The sequence below is a fragment of the Heterocephalus glaber genome, unplaced genomic scaffold (assembly GCF_053883595.1).
Source record: "Heterocephalus glaber isolate CG9 unplaced genomic scaffold, H.glaber_assembly_v1.0 deba00001479, whole genome shotgun sequence".
NCBI lineage: Eukaryota > Metazoa > Chordata > Mammalia > Rodentia > Bathyergidae > Heterocephalus > Heterocephalus glaber.
Window position 1 is genome coordinate 5,772,918 of NW_028258316.1, and position 19,055 is coordinate 5,791,972.

General features: G+C 56.7%; 1 long non-coding RNA gene across 2 annotated transcripts; it reads right to left on the bottom strand.

Annotated features, from left to right (window-relative positions):
* Window positions 1-6,532: 6,532 nt before the first annotated feature.
* LOC110350152 (uncharacterized) lies at window positions 6,533-18,656 on the bottom strand. 2 transcript variants are annotated; one of them, XR_002396529.2, is made up of 3 exons: window positions 16,244-18,656; window positions 14,638-15,041; window positions 6,533-9,604 (listed from the first exon to the last, which is right to left on the bottom strand). It is a non-coding gene; the product is annotated as an uncharacterized LOC110350152 (long non-coding RNA). The 2 variants fall into 2 exon arrangements; XR_015439824.1 differs by having other exon boundaries at window positions 6,533-15,041.
* Window positions 18,657-19,055: the final 399 nt, after the last annotated feature.

Below are 19,055 nucleotides of genomic sequence, written 5' to 3' on the forward strand. Positions count from 1 at the left end.
CAATTGCCAGGTCCTGAGTTCGATCCCTGATACAACCCCCCCCCCCCAAACATGCATGTAATCCCAGCGCTGGGGAGGCAGAGGCAGGAGGGTCACTTCGACCTCAAGGCCAGCCTGGACTACACAGCGAGACCCCATCTCAAACAAACAGAACACGAAGAGGCTTAGCCCTCCTTCCCAATCCCAGCCCCTTCCTTGCTGAAGCCATAATTCGAGTTTACCTGAGTGACTCCTTGCCTGTCTCTGTCTCCTCCACCACGCATGGAGGGGCTGCTTCCTCCCCAGCGCCTGGCTCAGAGCAGACGCCAAGACCTTCATGTCGAGTGAATGAGAGTAGTGGCAACGGCACTGGCTTCCTTCTCTTTTGGCTGTAAAAGCGTCTGCTTTCCACCTCTGCATATGCATCATTGCAATAAGCTGCCAAGCCAGGGGCACAGCCAGACTTTGAGAGCTGCTGTCCTCACTGGGGTCTCTGAGTCATGGATGTAGGGTGGGGGGCGGGGATGCAGTTACTGAGGTGGGGGCTGTGGCTCCCGGGGCAGCTCAGGAAGCAGACAGATCACCCCGGGTTGGCTCCTGCAAGACTGGCAGCAGGAGCTTTCATCCACCTGCTCCTGTCCTCCATGCGGAAGTGTACCCTGTGGCCTCTGCTTGCCCTCATTTTGGGGTTGCACTCTGGCTCCAGGAGGCCTTGGTGAAAGCCCTGAGGCAGAAGCACCTGCTCACAGTAGAACCCTTGACAGCAGGAGATGGGCCCGCCGTCCTGCGGCTGGAATCCAAGGTGGTCGAGGGACTGCCACGGGGTGCTGAAAGTGTCTGCAACACTTCCTAAAATCCCTAGACACAAAGGGCCGGGGATTTAGCTCAGTGGTTTCGCTGCCTGCTGCGCAAGCACAAGGACTGGAGTTCAATCCCTGGTACCAAAAAAAAAAAAATCCCTTGACACCAAAAGCAAGTCACAGTTGCTATGGCAAATAGATGAAGATCCAGAGTGGAACTTGAGGGCTTTGGGACAGAAAGAAGGGGCTCCAATTTGGGCTTGGGGGCACAGCTCAGTGATAGGGGATTTGCCTGGCATCTGTGAGGTCAATGATTCCATCCCTAGCGCTGCAAAAAAGGAAGAGGAGGAGAGGGAGGGGAGAGGAGGGGAGGAAGGAAAAGGGGCGGGGCTGTGGTACCAGCAACAGCTTCTCTTCACTCAGTTTAACCTCAACCCTTAGCACAACAAAATGAAACAACTAGGAACATGAAAAAGCACGGCAACTAAACGCCTCCCAAGTCTCCCAAGCGTCCCAAGGCAGACCCAAAGGGTGCTGATGGAGAGGAAATCAAGCAGCAGACATTCTGAGCTGCAGAAAACGATCAAAGAAGAAGCAAAGAAACTCAGCTCAAAGGTGACACAGCCCTAAGACAGCAGAACAAACTGACCCATGTGGCTATGGAAGAAACAAAGAATGGGCAGAGGCTCCGGGGCAGAAAGCGTGAGAATTTCATGACATCAACCACGCAGAGCCCTTGGTAATTCACCAGCTGGGGATGTCACTCACCAACCTCAGTCCTGTGGTCTTGTCTAAGGTGCCAATGCTGTTCACCTTCACTGGTAACCGAGTGTTAAGGTTTACATAGAAAATGTCTCCCGAGACGTGCTTGGCCCCTGGAGCACCATGTCCAGTGACGTAGGTGACCGGGTCACAGGGCGCTTCGCTCCCCCGTGGATCAAGCCACTGAAGCGCTCGCTGGGGGAAGGCTTGTTAGGAGGTGGGGTCCCGCTGGATGACGTCACTGGGGGCGTGGCTTTGAAAAGCCTATGTTGTGCCCAGCTCCTCCTCCACCGGATCTTTCCCGTCTCTCTGCTTCCTGGCTACCAAGGTGAGCAGCTTTGCTCAGCCGCCCCCTCTCCACCGTGATGTTCCTGCCTCAGCACAGGCCTAGAAGCAATGGAGCTGGCTGATCAGTCCCAGCCAGAAACCTCCAAAACCATGAGCAACATAAACCTCTCCTCTTGTGACTTTTGACTGTCTCAGGTATTTTGTCACAGCAATCGAAAACTTGATTAATACTCAGGGGTACCCTTGTTGGGTGACAGCACAACCATGAGGACCTGGAACGGCGCAGCTGCTGGCCTGGGTCAAGGGAAAGGTCTTGGAGACGAATGGTCAAAGTCCAGGTCACAGAGAGGGTGCCTTGGCCCATCCCCTCTTCCCACACACTCAGCCTGAAGCACAGAGTTCCAGATTTGCTGCCAGCCCCTGGCAGCTCTGGGGGACAGCAGTGGTGAGCAAGAGGGGACCCGTGCCCTGGGGACTAACAGTTTAGATGCAGAGAAGGACCCATCCCCAACCCCCATGGATAAAACGGAGGTTGAGTTGTGACCTAAGGGGTCCTGGAGAGCTTCCTGGAGGAGGTACAATTGCACATCCACCCCAAGGCCACTGGGCCCCAGATGTGAGCTTCTGGCGCAGGCCAGACCTGGATGAACCCCCTAAGTGACTGCTTGGCAAAGGCCACTGGCAAACCCAGTTTACATTGGCCCATTTGCATATCATTTGCATCTATCTGCATATGTGGTGGCACTGCATGGTCTTTTATGCATTTAAATTGCAAGTCATTTGTCTCTCCGTGAAAGCGCTCATTTTTCCCCCACGGGGAGTTGGCTCCATTCCCCCTGCCTGCCCTTCTAACACGGGGCACTGGCAGGCTTGCTCAGCACCGAGCAGGGCTGTGGATCTCGGGGCGCAGGACAAGTTTGTTATTCTGGTTTTCAGAGCCCCCTATTATTGTTAAGGGAGTCTTAACCCCTGGATACAGAGGGAGTGTCGGGCATGTGTGCCTTGTGCTACAGATGGGGAAACTGAGGCAGGGAACGAGTGTGAGATGTGCAGCCTCACTTACCGAGCTGCGGGCAGGACCTGAGTCAGAGGCCAGGCCTCCAATTTCTGATCCCGTGTTAGGGAGGTCCTGAGAGGCCAGCTCTGGAGTGCATGGTGAGAAGAGCCCCAGAGAGGGTCAGGTTCTCAGCCAAAGCCGCACAGCCAGGCTAGGGTGCAGCCCGGGGCCCGAAGCCCTGCCAAGGGGGCTCTGCCCAGGGGGAGCCCATGCGGGGCTTTCTTCCTGTCTAGGTTGCTGGACCAGGACCACTTAGCACAACCCACCCCACTCCACTGTGACTGGAAGCGGCCCAGATCCGAGCTGGTGGCTTTCTGCTACGCATCCCGAGGGTACCGCACCAGGCCCCGACGTGGCAGAGGACACCCAGCTCGCAGATGTCACCTCCCGTGTAAACGTGTCACCAGAGCGGCCGGGACCTCCTGGAAGCCAGCAGTCCAGCCAGCTGTCATGTCACTGGGGACATTATCCACGAGATGCGACCCCCTGGAACGACAGCGCCCACGTCCTGAGTGCTTGGCTGGAGCAGCCTCGGTGCCGAGCACCCACTCAGTCATTTCCAGTCCTTGTCCTCATGCATTCCTGCCAAGCGGAGGAGGCCACCAAGGCTCCGCCACACTGTGAAGTGTCCAGGTTGGGGCTGAGCATCAGGGCAGGCTCCCTCCAGACGCCGGCAAAAGGCCCAGCACTTTCCTCAACCACCACTGTCTAACCTGCAGCCCCTCCTTTTTGGCACTCTTGTTTGTCTTGAGTGAAGAGGAATTGTCTTGGGCTGCATATAAAATAAATATTCTAGTAGCCAGATGTGGTGGCACATGTCTAATCCCAGCACTCCGACTGTGGGAGGCTGAGGGAGGAGAATCATGAGTTTGCGCTCAGGTTGGGAAACTTGGTGACTTAGCAAGACCCTATCTCAAAATAAGACATTTTTGGGCCAGAATTTGGGATATAACTCAATGTGAAGATTTTGGGTTCATCCCTGATCTCTCTCTCTCTCTCTCTCACACACACATACATACACACATTTGAAAGATATTTTTATGATAACATTTTAAAAAGTGAGGAAAAGAAAGTTAGGCCATACGTGGGACACACATAAGCCATACCACCTCCACTCAAATCCAAAACTAGGCCTAACACGAGTACTAAATAACTAGCCTTTTTTTTCTTTGGTACTAGGGATCAAACTCAGGACCTTGTGCTTGCAAGGCAGGCAGCGGCACCACTGAGCTAAATCCCCAGCCCTTTAAATGACAAGTCTTAAGCAGCATAAAGTAGCAATTTAGGAAATACAGGCTTGCTGGTAGGAGCTTCTATCAGACAACTTTTTTTTTTTTTTTTGGTACCGGGATCAAACTCGAGACCTTGTGCTTTCAAGACAGGCGCCGGAACCACTGAGCTAAATCCCCCGCCCATATCAGATAACTTTCTACAGGGAACAATGATAAAATCTGGGAGAGAGACATATAAAACAGATTTGTTTGAAATTACTGAAAAGTGACCCAAACTAGGCTGGAACTGGAGGGAATGTGGCTCTTGAAGAAGGGAACCATACAGAGAAAGATAAGTTTATCTGGCTTCCCCCAGGACAGTCCTAGTGTACATGGTGAGGGGACAGAGGTCGAGCAGAAGGCAGAAGCACTACTGGCTCAAGGGAAGGGAACTGGAATTCAGGGCCTCGTGGCAGCTGCCAATTGGGAGGGAAAAAGCTCAGGAAAGAGACACAGGGGGAGAAACTCCTGAATCCATAGCTGACTCTGGCATGGAAAGTAGCTCCAAGGGAAACCATAGCTGGGAAACAGATGAGCAGTAAGTTCCTGTAGCTGCTTGGTATTGAGGAGACAGATTTCCTAGGTCAGATCTCAGTGGGTTACAGGGGTTCAGTAAACACATGAGACTTCTCACTGAGATCTTGGGAGGCCAGGAGTTAGAGGTGAGAACTGAAACAAATTTGCCCTCAAAGTCTGGATGCAAGACCCCCCAAGCACGGTGAGTGGTCAGCATCTAAACAGAACAATACACAGACATCTTCAGAGGAAGATAACACAACCCAGAATCTCTGCTCTGTATTGATGAGAATGTTCCACATAAAGTAAAAAATTACTAGACCCTGTAAAGAAGTGGGAAAATATGACACACTGTTAATATTTTTCTAAAAATAGAAACAGGTTCGTGTATTGAAATTAGTAGGTACATTGTATATCATTACAATAAAATTGTTTCAGAAGCTGCAGGAAAAGACAACTATAATGGATAAAACAAGGGAAAATGCAGGAGAGTAGTAGTATTCTTGGACACTCAGAACAAAGTTCCACAATCTGAATTGCTAAAAGCAATAGAAATGCATAACTCCAGGGCCAGGGATTTAGCTCAGTGGTTTTGCTGCCTGCCGCTCAAGCGCAAGGACCCTAGTTCAATCCCCAGTACCAAAAAAATAAACTTTAAAAAAAAATTAAGTCAAATTTTAAACTGAAAAATTCAATATGTGAAGTTGAACATTCTTTGGGTAAGATTAAAAGCATATTAGACTTGCCAGGTATGGTAGCACACGGCTGTAATACCAGCATTCAGGAGGCTGAGGCAAGAATAGCCATGAACTTGAGGCTAGCCTGGGCTACCTAGAAAACACTGTCGCAAAACAAAACAACAAAAAAAGCATATTAGACTCAATTTAAAGAGGGTAACAAGTTAATACAAATTATACCAAAGTTTGTGCATGCACATACATAAAATGAATAAAGCCTCAATAAGCATCTGATATACATACAATTCGAGGGCTGGGGATTTAGCTCAGTGGTTCCACTGCCTGCTTTGCAAGCACAAGGACCCGAGTTAGATCCCCAGTACCAAAAAAAAAACAACAAAAAGACCCCCCATACAATTAGAGTCTCAGAGGAGGAAAGTGGAAGAATGAGTCAGAAAAAATATTTGAAAAAATATTTGATGAAATATTGGCAGAGAATATTTCAAGTTTGATTGCAAAAAATCCCAACCTACAGGGGTGGGGATTTAGCTCAATGGTTCCGGCTCCTGCCTCGCAAGCATAAGGTCCCGAGTTCGATTCCTGATACCAAAAAAAAAAAAAAGATAAAATAGTAGCTACACTTTTGGGCTGGGGATTTAGCTCAGTGGTTTTGCCAACTGCTGCGCAAGCACAAGGACTTGAGTTCGATCCCCGGTACCAAAAAAAAAAACAACCAACCTACATATTGAGGAAGTTCAGCGAACCCTAACTAGGGTGAATACAAAGAAAATCATTTAGGCACATCATGGTTGGATTCCAGAGAACCAAAAATAAAGAAAATAAAGAAAAATAAAGAAAAACTCTGAAAAGCAGCTGAGGAAAATTTAAAAAGACAATTAGAAATAAGAAAACCAAAAAAAAAGCAGAAGACTACAAACTTCTACTAAAACAATGCAAGTCAGAAGACAATGGAACTGCATCTAATAAGTAATAAAAGAAAAAATTGTCATCTTAGAATGGTATCTGTGAAAATATCTTTCAAAATAGAAATTACTTTTTTGGACAAATGAAATAGATAATTTGTTAACAGAACTGAAGCATAAATACTAAATAAAGGTCATTAGGTTAAAGGAAAAATTTCAGGTTTATAGACAAAACATACAAGGAATAGTAAAATGCGAATACATACAAATGCCATTTTTATTTTTCTTAGCGTTTTCTTTTTCTGAGACAAGGCCTCGCTGTGGAGCCTGGCTGGTCTTGAACTCACACCGACTCTCCTGCCTCAGCCTCCTGAGTGCTAGGATTATAGGCATGTCCTTCCACACCCAGGTATTTGAGCTTATTTCTAGTATGAGTCCTGTTTTCTCTAAAGCTTGTAACTGAGCTGGCCGCCCACACAGCATCCCCTCCAGAACTCAGCATCCATCCAGTCGGCCTGTGCCGGATGCCAGTGACATGTTGGTCCCTGCCAGCTGCCTGGGGTTGTGGCCACTTTTTAGGAGCAGGAAGTGACCCACCCACCTTCGCATGTCCCACAGCAGGGGTAGGGGGTCCAACACCTACAGTCAGGTCTCCAAACCGTGGCTTGAGCTGAACTTTCCTGAGGTTGTCTGGGGTCAGCAGCAGGGGCCAATTGGGTGTTACATTTGGATCTGAAGTGTCCCCCAGAATTCTCCTGTGTGTGTAAGGTGCAAGCGGATGGGATCAATGGAGCTGGACTCATCGATGGATTCCTGCATGCCTGAGGTCATAGCCGAGTATACTGTGAAGGAGGTGGGGCCTCCGCGGAGGTGGCCACTGGGGGAGTGGCCTGGAAGAGGCTGTTCTCCCTGCTCCTCCCTTCTCTCCCTGCTTCCTGGCCGCCAGGAAGTGAGCATGTGTCCTCCACCAGGCCCTTCTGCCCTGCTGCTCTGCCTTGGAACTGGCCACCCACAGACTGAAACTATAAGCGAAAATAAACCTCAAGCGAAAATAAACCTCTTCTTTTTTTTTTTTTTTTTTTTTTTGGTACGGGGGACTGAACTCCGGTCCTTGCGCTTGCGCAGCAGGCAGCAAAACCACTGAGCTAAATCCCCGGCCCCTATAAATCTCTCCTTTACACTGTGGCGTCAGGTACTGAGTCCAGGGAGGGAAGGTGCCTAAGGCACCAGGCACCCTGTGTTCCCCAGAGCCACTCTCGCTGGGCACCTACCGCCCTGGCCTCAGGATGTGGATGAGGCCTTTCCTCCAGCTCCCCTGAGAACCCTGAGTGTGGGCAGCAGGCTCTGGTGTGGGAAGAGGCCGGGCCCAGGGGCTGCGGCAGAAAAAGCCTGGGTCAGGCCCACATTACAAGTGCTGGGCAGGGAAAGAGCACCGGGGACCTGGCCCTCCCTTCTGCTCCCCTCACCCCACACCTGGGCCCCCAGGGCACACTCCACATCTGCTCGAAGTGGGGCCCAGAGCCTTGTGGACAGAGCTGTTTCCAGGGACTCCTGACCTCAGGCGTTTGGGCCCTGGAGCACCACCCCTCCTGCCTGGTGGCAGGCGACCCCTCCCTGATCTCTCACACCCCGACTGTCTTGGCTCCTTTTGTCCCTCGGGTAAATGAAATCCTTTGGATTATGACTGTGAGATTTGTTCTCAAAGCTGACCAGCCACCTTTGTTTATCGCCTGTCCCATGGAGAGGGACTGGGATTGATTCCTTCTCATGTAGGACTCCCCTGAATAGTGCCAATGTGACTGTCCCCGCTCACTTCTGGTTTCTTGTTTGGTTTCTGTGGGCCCCCACCCTGAGGCCCATCCCCATTCCTTTTTTTTATTTTGAGACAGAGTCTCACCAAGTCACTAAGTTACCAGGCTGAACTTGCACTTGTGATCCTCCTGCCTCAGCCTCCTGAGTGCTGGGGTCACAGGGGTGCACCATGTGGATATCCTGCTTGTGGAGAACTGTTTGGTTTTGAGACAGGGTCTCACTTTGTAGCCCAGGCTGGCCTCAAACTCACTACAATCCTCCTGCCTCAGCCTCCTGAGTGCTGGGATGACAGGGGTGCATCACCAGACTTACTAATTCAAGTTTCCCCCCTATTTTTCTCGAGAAGTCTGCCTTTTTCTTATTAATTGGTAGGAATTCTTTATGTATTCTGAGGAAAAATCACCTGCTCTGTGTGTGTGTATGTGTGTGCACGTGTGTGTGTGTGTAAGGCCAGCCACTCTCTCACCAACTCAGAGCACCCTGGCAGCTGGGCCATATCTACACTGTGGGCAGTGACAGGGTTTCAAACAAAAGAAGTAACATGTCACATGTGATTACTCTGATTTGAATTGAGTTCGCTTTTTTTTTCGGTACTAGGGATCGAACTCAGAACTGTGTGCTTGCCAGGCAGGCACGGCACCACTGAGCTACATCCCCAGCTTGATTTTGCATTTGACTGATCAATTTGCCTTGGTTTATGGTTGTGTAAGAGCTATGTGGGGCCAGGGATTTAGTTCAGTGGTTCCGCCGCCTGCCTTGCAACCACAAGGACCTGAGTTCGAGCCCTGGTTCCAGAAAAAAAAAAAAAGAGCTATGTGGAGTTTATGTCATACCTTATGTTTGTACATATTTTTGTTATTTTTGTAGACAGGGTCTTGCTATGTAGCTCCAGCTGGAACTCACAATGATCCTCCTGCCTCAGCCTCCTGAGTGCTTGGATTACAAGTGTGCATCAGCACACCTGGCCTGAAAGTTTTCCGGAGACCACTGTAGATGCACATGTGGCTGTCAGAAATGATGCAGTGCATGGCAGTGCAGTGCCACCCTCAACTCCAGGATGTGGCACTGACCCACCCCCACCTCTCTGACTCCTCTGCTTTACTTCTGCCTGGATGTGGCTTCCTGTAGGGGATCCTGGCCAGGGCAACCCTCACCCCAGCCAAAGTCCAGACCACTTCTGTCACCAGGAGGGTCCCTCCTGTGCGTGTTATACCCGAGGCGCTCCATCCCCACCCCCACCCAAACGGGACACCTGGAATCCGTCTCCAAAACACTAAATGGAGCCCTGGGCAGGTGCCTTGTGGCACCCGCTGTTCCCTGGGGTGCCCCAGATGGCACTCTCCCCAAAAGCACCTGGTCGGCCTGATGTCGCAGCCCAGGGGCAGCTTCTGTTCTTCCCATTTAACAGCTGAGCTTGAAGCCAGGCGAGGTGGCACATGCCAGTCATCCTGCACTTGGGGGGGCTGAGGCAGGAGGATCGCCACAAGTTCAAGGCCAACCCAGGCTCCAGTGCGAGACCCTGCCTCAACAAACAAACAAATAAAGTCATTTTACCTCCCAGCAAAGCGAGGCCAGACTTAAACACCACGTCAGAGCTCTCGGTGGCCACTGTGGGGAGAGGGAAGGCCCAGGCCGGAGACCTAGGGCCCCTCCCTCGAGGCCTCCTGAGTCCCGCCCAGCCCTCCAGGCTACTGGCTTCCCAGCGCTGGTGGGGCAAAGCGGCGGCCAGAGTCCCCTCCTGAGCGGGCGCAGGCTCCCCTGGGCGCACGCGGGTGGGGCTCGCGCCCTGCGGGTTCGGGGGAGCAGCGAGGCGACACCGGAGCATGGAGCGCAGCGGCAGGCGCGGAGCCCAGAGCGAGGCGCCCGCGGCCCATCCGGCGATGAATTATGTATGGCCTTCTGGCGGCGGGGCTGGGCGGGCTGCTGTCGCCGCTGAGGGGCGTGGGCTGGGGGCGGCGGCTCTTTGTCTCGGCCCCAGGTCCCCACCAGCTCCTGGCCGCGGGGCCTCGGGCCCACGACGCCCACTTCCTGGGGCACCAGCTGGGCACCTTGAGCCTCCTCCACCTGCCAGACTCGGGTAACAAAGACCCCTTCCTCCAGCCTGACTTCGTGCCTGCCCCGAAGGTGCCGTGCTGGGCCCAGCGCCCAACCTCCTGAGGTTCTGATCCCACAGAGGCAACTGGTTAAATAAGGAGTCTTACCAGCAGAGCGAGCGCGCCTCTAATCCCAGTACTTGGGAGGCTGAGGAAGGAGCATTGCTTCGAGTTCATGGCCAGCCTGAACTACATGCTGTCTCCAAACAATCAAAACCCCCAAGAAACAACAATCTGTCCTATGAAAGACACTAGGGAAAGCTGAGCCCGGAGGACCAGGCAATGCCTCTCAGAAGAGGTCACATTTGGGCCGGGGATTTAGCTCAGTGGTTCTGCCGCCTGCCTTGCAAGTGCAAGGAACTGAGTTCGATCCCAGGTACAAAAAAAAAAAAAAAAGAGGTCACATTTGAGCAGATCCCTGAAGGAAGAGAGGGAGCTGTCCCAACAGACATCTGGGAAGAATCATCCAGCTGCAGGAGCAGCAAGTGCAAAGGCCCTGGGGCAGGACATGGGCCTGTGTCTGAGACCTCACAGCCACCTCCTGTCATGTGCCTGTCTTTACTGTGTCTCTCCTTTACTGGGCTGTGAACTCTGAATGTCAGAGCAGCTATCGGTGGGTAACGTCATGGTCCCATCGTTCCTGATTCCCGCTCTGCCATCACTCACTGGGCCGGGCCAGGAGAACAGGAGGGGACAGTGGCTTCCCATCCCCATGGCTCTCTGATTTGGGTTATTTATTTATTACCCCCACACTTGTTGAAACCGCCCCATCCAGTCCACCTGTCCACAGAGCCACTGGAAATTCTCCCTCCCGGGTCTCCTTCCGCTTGCTCCTCTGGGGTCCTGTCAGGGCCAGGGTGGGAGGGTGCTGGGAGGGCTAGAGGGTTGTTTCAAGGACCGAGTGCAGAGCTGGCCTTGGTGGCACATGGCTCTAATCCCAGCACTTGGGAGGCTGAGGCAGGACGATTACTGTGGCTCCAGGCCAGCTTGGCTACAAAGTGAGTTTGAGGCCAGTGTGGACTACATAGCAAGACCCTGTCTTGAAAAATAAACAACGAAAGGATGGAGCGCAGAACCTCCACGCTCAGCCAGACTGCCGCAAGCGCAGGGTGTGGGTCTGATGGATCCCTTCTCCACAAGCTGCAGCCTGTGCCAGTGCGAACCCCTTTGTTCCCCAAATCTCAGGCCATGGAGCAGGGGAAGGAGAGGGGTGAGCGTGAGCTGAGGTCGGTGGGAGGCCGGGCCGGGCCCCTGGGCTGGCGGCTGGGGAGGTTGGGGTGTGGGAACACAGGGCAGGCAGGGCTGCGGCCGGGCCTGGGAGCCGGGAGCTGGCAGCAGCTCAGGCGGGCGGAGTGGGGCCTGGTACCAGACACTGTCTAGACGCGGCAATTATGTGAGCGAACACCCAGGCTCTGCCGGTTCAGCTGAAAGGGAGCTTAACAAAGGGCGAGGGAGGAAGAAAGAGGCCAGCAAAGCATGTGTGCCGCCGGCGGCTCTTTCTCTGCCTCGGCCTCCCGCTTTGTGCCTGCAGCCCTGGGGACCCCATGTGAAAGCCTGGGCCCCAAGGGCCAGCCTGGCCGCTGCGTGTGGCTGGGGAGAGCGAGCAGAGGGGGTCCTGTCCAGGGAGGCAGCTCGCACACACATTCCCTCGCTTGGAGTTCAGGGACAGTGACAACCAAGCGCCATTCCCCTGTGCAGCTCTGAGCCACAACGCTGTGCCTCAGTCTTCTCATCTGCAAACTGGGGGGAATTGGAGGCCCTCAGCTATGTCCTCTCCCTGACCCCAAGCATAGAGAGGCCATTAGGATCCCTATTTTGCGGGTACAAGGCTGGCCTTGAGCTTGCAATCCTCCTGCCTCAGCCTCCTGAACAACTGGGATTACAAGTGTGTGCGCTACCACACTCAGCACTGTGGTTGCTTTTTTTTTTTTTTTTGGTACCAGGAATCGAACTCTGGACCTTGCGGTTGGGAGGCAGGCGGCGGAACCACTGAGCTAAACCCCGGGCCCTGATTGCTTTTTTTGAGAAATATTTCGAAGAAACAGGAAGGCAGAGGCGGAATGAGCTCTCTTGCCAGAGCTCCGAAGGGATGGGCTGGAACTCGGGTTTGTCCCCTCATGCTCACTGTGACTTTGTACAGGCGGCTGGGCCAGGGGCTGGTGGTGGGTGGCAGGGCCGGGGGGAACGAGGTCACTGTATGTGGCCCGAGGGGTGGTGGGCAGGGTCAGAGCTGTAGGGGCTGAGAACACCTTCCCCACTGTGTGGACAGGACCTGCCCCTGCTCTGTGGCCGCTCCAGGGACAGTCGCCATGGGGAGAGGGGGACAGGTCCCCAAGGCACTGGGTTTTGGTGGCTGCAAACTTAGCTGACTCCCTTGGCCAAGCTCAGCAGAGCCCAGATGGAGAAACTGAGGCACGAGGTCCCAGGGCTCAGGGCTGGCTTTGGAGCTTCTGAGGTTCTGGGTTCCCCCATGGCTGCTGCTCTCTGGACCTTGGTGACATCTAGACTGTCCCCCACTGATGGCTGAGCTGGGACAGGCTGCAGTGCCAGCCTCCATCCAGGATCAGACTCTGCCTAGTGTGAAGGATGGCGGGTGACTGCCCATGGGGAGACCCTGCCGGGGCCACCATCCCAGCACTGCTGCGGGGGCGGGGTTCCAGTGACCCTGGCGGGTGGTCTGGGTCCCACCTTGTCCATCTCATATGAGCAGATCTTCCCAGCCTCTGCCCTGTGGCCAGAGCCCCTCACCGGCCCCGCTCTGCCTGCTTGTAGGGCACAGACTCAGCCCCTGATCCCACACATGGCAGGACCCCATGCCGGCTCCTGCAGCCCCGGCTGTCTCTCCACCAGCATGCCCTTCCAGCCGCGCCACTGGGTCCTTGAGCTGACGCCGGCCTCCCGGGAACCTGCTCCCTTAGCTGTCCCTTGCACCCCATCAAGGGACAGCGACAGCCTCCATCACGGCACAAGCTGGGGCCCTGGTGAACCCTGACAGCTTGGTGGCCTCCCTCACCCCCATACCTGTCACCCCCAGTCCTGTCCTCTGCCCTTCCCATTCGCCTGGACCCTGGCACCACTCTCTCCAGCCACCATCCCTCTCAAACCCCCTGCAAGGCTTCTGGCCACACCAACCCCCAGGACTGTCAGCTGTGAGGCCGGGGGGCTCCTGCCCCCACCAACCAGCTACCGAGCCGCCCTGGTCCCTGGTTGCCGTCCCCAGACAGACTCCTGTGACCCTGCTACAGACGAGTCCTCCGAGCGGCTCTTTATTCACGACAGCCTGCAGGCTGCTGTGTCCTCTAACCCGTTCCTGTTTCCCCAGCACCCTCTCGGCCGCCCTCCTGGGATGCAGAGGTGGGGAAAGGAGCCCAGAGCCCCAGTGTCCTGGGCCTCCCCGACTAAGACTCGTGGGCAGCCCTCCTGTCCCCTTCCCCAGGGCTCCAGTGCCCAAGGGCGAGCGCAGGACATGCTGGTGGGGGGCACCCCAGGATGGGATGGGGGCTGTCTGGTGACCCCCAAGCCTCTGCTCAGGTCTGGCCTGGGCTGCTCTCCGCTGGGGCGTGGGGTGGGGTGCAGGAGGGTGGAGGTGCCCTCACCATACCCCTGCCCAGAGCCCTGTAGCTGGGTCTCCCACTCCAGCCGGGCTGCCTCTGCCCCCACTGCCCCTCCCCACCCCCACTCTGCCCGTCCTGTGCCCCCCAACCCCCGCTCCTCTCTTTTTCTTCTCTTTCCTCTGAGCCCTTCTCCCTCGCCTCCTTCCTTTCTTCTTCCAGGGTTAAAAATAATCAACTTTCTGGGAAGCAGCAGCTCCCGCCGAGCAGCCCTCCCGCGCCCGGGCGCCCCTGAGAATAGCTCGGCGCCCCCTTCTTCCTCCTCCCTGCGCGCTGACTAATCAGCCTGGGCCGGCACCTTAACCGCTTCATGCCCGGGGACGGCGGACAAGACGCGGCGGGGCTGGCGGCAGGATGCACTTTGACCTCTGTCTGCCGAGGCTACATCTGGCCGGGTGGCAGCGAGGGGACACGGGACAGGGGCAGTGCGGACGTCCCAGGGACACGTGGGGGCCATGTGGCCCGGAGGACTTCTGGTCCTGGGTCCGGGTACCACCCGGAGGGGCAGAACCCCGACTGGGGCTAAGAGGCGGTCCGGGCAGGGAGGGCTGCACAAGGCCCTGGGGTCCCCGGACGCCTCCCTCCCCGCAGGTAGGGCCGTCCGTATGTCCGCGGAGGGAAACTGAGGGCTGGGTGAGGTGATTCAGGCCAGGACGGCTCCGGGCTCCCGCCACAGACACGCGGGGCATCCTCGGCTCGGGTTGGGGGTTCGGCCCGGCCGCAATGGGGGCGGAGCGGGGAGCGCCGAAGTCAAAGGTGAACGGCTGAACTCGGCTGGCGCAGCGGCCCCGCTCACTCGGCGCGCCCCGACATTACCTCATCGCTGCGCGCGCCCATTGGCTGCTTACCTCTTCGCCCCACGCGCCCATTGGCTGCTTCCCACGGAGGCCGGCCCAATGCGGCGGGAGCGTTAACCCCTTCCGTGACGAGCCCTGCGCTGCTCCTGCAGCCTCGGCTGCCTTCACGTGGCTTCGGGCGCCCGAGGCCCACGGGGGTGGGCGGGGTGCGCGGGGCGGGGCAGGCAGGCGGTCGGAGCCTCCACCGGTTAGCCCCTAGGTCGCATCGCCCCGGTGTGGGCCCCCTGCTCCTCCGGGCTGTGTGACCTTGGGCAACCGTGCCACCTCGCTGAGCCCGGCGTGTTTGCTCAGCTGTAAACAGCAGCGGATGATGTCACTCGTGGCCTCCCTGATTCCTCGGCGCCTGCCAAGCGTCGGGTGCACGTGGGCTCCGCGCTGCACATTTTGCCTCCGCGCTGCAAGAGGTGCGGTTATTATTATGAGATTGCGGGGGGGGGAGAAAACCAGCTCAGAGCTGCAGAGCGGCTTCCCAAGGACGCACAGCGAGAGTCCCAGAGCTGGGACCCCGAGCCCGAGCAAGCCCACAGCGCCCACGGAGGGGCCCACTTCCTGCTGCAGGGACACGATCGATGCCTGGCCGGCCAGACCACGGCACAGGCTGCTGTAATCACATAAAACCAGTGCCAAGCTGAGAGCCACCCAGGGCCTCCAGAGAGGCTTCGGTCCGGCTTTGAGGGAGGCAGAGGTCCCTCAGACAAAGGCGGGGACGGTGGCGCCCTGGGGGTGCAAAATGGGGCGGGAAGCAGCAGGGCCCCCTGTGATTCACCTTCTGGCTGGGGCTCAGCTAACAAACTGCTGAATAAAACACGCTCTGTCCTCCTTCCTTGACAAATACGCTGTCGCCATAAGGACACCGAGACCTGGGAGCCTGGGTTCGAATTTAGAAGTCTCAGCCAGAGTTCCCACCCAGCCCCTCTTCCCTTTCTGCTCCGGGGCAGGGCTGCGTGTGCCTGGGTACAGACACCCCCTAGCCGCCACCCTAAGCCTTGGGTGGCCCCACGAGCATCTCACATGGGCCTTGGGAGGACAGGCTCGGAAGCGGCGGGGACTCCAGGGTCCTAGTTTAAGGGCCTCAGGGTTGCAGGTGCTGCGTGATCCCATGGGATTCGCATGGTGGCCCCTCCTGCCGAGTCCTTGGGGTGACCCACGCTGGACATAGGGGCCTCCTTCCTTCCTGGTCGTGTTCCTGACCCTCAACCAGCCTCAGAGACCACCCTGGCCGGATCCCAAGAGCCCTCCCCCTCCCTCCTGCCCCCAGCCCAGGTGGGCCGGGCTCTCTCCCCACGCTCCCTGCTGCCCCGCCTGCTCCTCTCCCTCCCCTCCCCGGGGTCCCAGCCCCATTCCCTAGCCACTCCGGTACCCAGCCTGCCCCTACGTCAGCCAGATAGACCTTTCCAGAACACGGCCGACCACTTCCTCCCCTCCCCGCCAGGCCTGGCTCCAGGCCCCTGGGGCGTGCGTCATCCCAGCCCTGATGGCTGGCTCTCCGCAGCGGAGCTTAGCTGTGTGGACCTCGTCTCCAGCCCGGACAGCCCTGTCCTTCCTGTCTGCTACTCCCGCTGCCTGGAACCCGGGGCATCTTCTTCACCTTGCCTACCTCGGCTCTCGGTCGCCTCCGGGGAGCCTTCCTGACCCCCAGTCTGGCAGAAACCACGTGGTAATGACCTGATTATCCGTGCAATCCGCAGTGGACCTCGGGTATCTGAGCCAGGACAGGCGTGAGCAGTCGGAGGCCACTCATACCCCAGGCATCCGCAGGGGAGGCGTCCCCAAGGGGTCACTAAATGCTGATGGGGGGTTGAGCCTGCGCTGGACCAGAAATCAGGGGACAGAATGGCAGCCCGTGCCTGCTGCAAGCTTACCCCAGGGCCAGGCCTTACTGCTAAGTGTGTCCTATGTTTGAACTCACATATTCTTCACACCAATTTTTCCTTTTGTTCTTCTACCGGGAACTGAACCTGGGGCCTTCACACTGAGCTACACCCCCTGCCATTTTTTGTTTTTTATTTTGAGACAGGGTCTTGGTAAGCTGCCCAGGCTGGGCTCAAACTCGTGATCTCCCTGCCACAGCCTTGCAGAGTGCTGGGATGACAGGCGAGCACCACCACGCCCAGTTCGCAGCCACCTTTGGAAAGGGACCCATCATCTCCATTTGTGGTCTCAGGACACTGAGACCCTACAGCTTCAGGCACCAGCTCAGGGCAGGCGCACAGCTGACCAGCCTGGGGTGGGCACAGCCAGCTGAGCTCCTGCAGGCAGGGCAGGCCCCTCGCTTCCCTGCTGGGGAGACAAAGGCAGGGGGAGCCTGAGGGGAGGAGCTGGGGCCTCCCACATGGAGCAGCTGTGTGGTCTGGGACCCCACCTGCACCACCAGCCTCCGTTTCCCCATCTGCCACACTCCCCGAGCCTGGCCCTTGTGGGTGGAGTGATGGGAACACGGTGGTAGTCAAGCCGGGGTCCCCCCGACAAGAGCTCCACACACATTAAGGGCCCTGCCACCGCCCTGTGGGACGAGGAACACTTCCCAGAGGAGGGCAGGACGTGGGGGCTCAGAAGGGGACTGAGACTCAGCTGAGGCCACACAGCAAGAAGGAGGAGCCAAGATTTTGCCCTTAGCCCCTCTGCTGCCACCTGTCTCTGGCAAAAGTGTTCCTTCCACACCTTCATCACTGGGAGAAGGAACCATGAGAGACTTTTGGAATTTGAAGAAAACCTTCGAGGGTCAGGTGCCATGTGTGCGCCTGTGATTCCAGCCCTCTGGGAGGCTGAGGCAGGAGGATCCCGAATGCCAGCCCAGACTCCAGGGATTTAGTGAGATCCTGTCTCAAAATAAACAGTAACAAAAGGGCTCGGGCCCTGGATTCAATCTCCAGTACCACACAACAGAAAAAGAGTACCACCCTGGACTCCAGCAGCTCTGCCTGCTCTTGAGCCCTGCCCCTCCCCTGGAGCTGGCAGGAAGCACCTCCCACAGGGTCACAGGAAGTGTGGGACCCCGACACTAGAGTGGGGCTGGAACCCTCACCTCTGGGACCCAGGGGCCAGTTCCCCAGCAGCCCCAGCCCTGAAGGGACCCACAGGCCACCTTAATCGTTTCTACCAGGACATCTCAGAGTTCCCGCCATGTCCTTTGCAGAGTTCGCCCATTTTCCAGATGAGAAGTTGAGGCCTTGACGGAAGTGACCTCCAGGGGCTGGCACTGCCCAAGCTGGGGTGGCGGTGGGGCCCATCGAAGCCCTGGTGAGGGCTTCAGTGGGACGGGGGTCACTGTACAGCTGAGTGGGTGGGCTTGAGGAGGCCTGGGTGGGTGATCTGAGGGGGGTGGGGTCCCTGCCTTCACTGGGGACCCATGCCACCCACAGGGGGCAACACTAGGGGCCAGAGGAGGGGACGCCCCCACTCCCGTCCAAGGTGCGCATGTGTGGTCTGTGACTCGGGAGTCAGAGCACATGGCTCGAGCCTGTGTGTGCCCGTGTGCGTTCACGTGGTTCTGTGACCTGCGTCTTGGTGTGTGTGTGTATGCGCGTACAGCCCTAACTGGGACACTCCCCAGGGGAAGAGCTCCGGAGAGATGGAGGTGGACTTGGCTGGGACAGTGGGGCCTGGGCAGGCCCAGCCTCTGCCCAGGTAGGGTCAGTCGGCCAGGCAACAGGCTGGATAGAGTGGGGAAGGCCGCCTGGCTGAGATCCTCATCCCTGCTCAGCCTGTCGTGCAACCAAAATGGTCTTAGTTTTCATCTGAAAATCCAGTCCAAGATCATGTGCCAAAGGGCCCAGAAAGAACCTGAAGCCTGCAGTCCCAGCCCTTGGGAGGCTGAGGCAGGAGGATCGCCATGAGTTCAAAGCCAGCCTGGGTAACAGTTCAAGGCCAGCCTGAACTACATAGTGAGATTCTGTGTCAAATAAACAAAAACAGAAAGACACTGAGAGCTGCTAGCAAATTCAGGGAGCCAGGAGAACACTGTGTGCGTGTTTAGGACTTGAGCCCAGGTGATGAGTCCAGCAGGGACCCCAACCCCCTCGCCCCCCTCCCCCCCATCCCCTGCAGCAGGCCTGGTGGGCCCAAAGGGGACCTTTCTCACTGGCCTCCACCCCGCAGATGCCTCTGTTGCTGTGCTCTGCTCGGCCCACTTTTAACGATCAGGGCCCGGCAGGACTCTCCCTGCCTGCCTTGTTCCTCCCCAGTCCCTGTCACCTCGTGGGACACGGGCACTTATTTTTTCCCTTGTGGTACTGGGGGTCGAACCCAGGCCTTCACCCTAGGCTCCATCGCCAGCACCCCCCCCCCCTTTTTGGTACCGGGGATCAAACTCAGGAACTTGCGCTTGCGAGGCAGGCTGCAGAACCACTGAGCTAAATCCTCAGCCCTCGCCCCTCTTTTTTTGAGACAGGGGCTTGCTAAATTGCAAG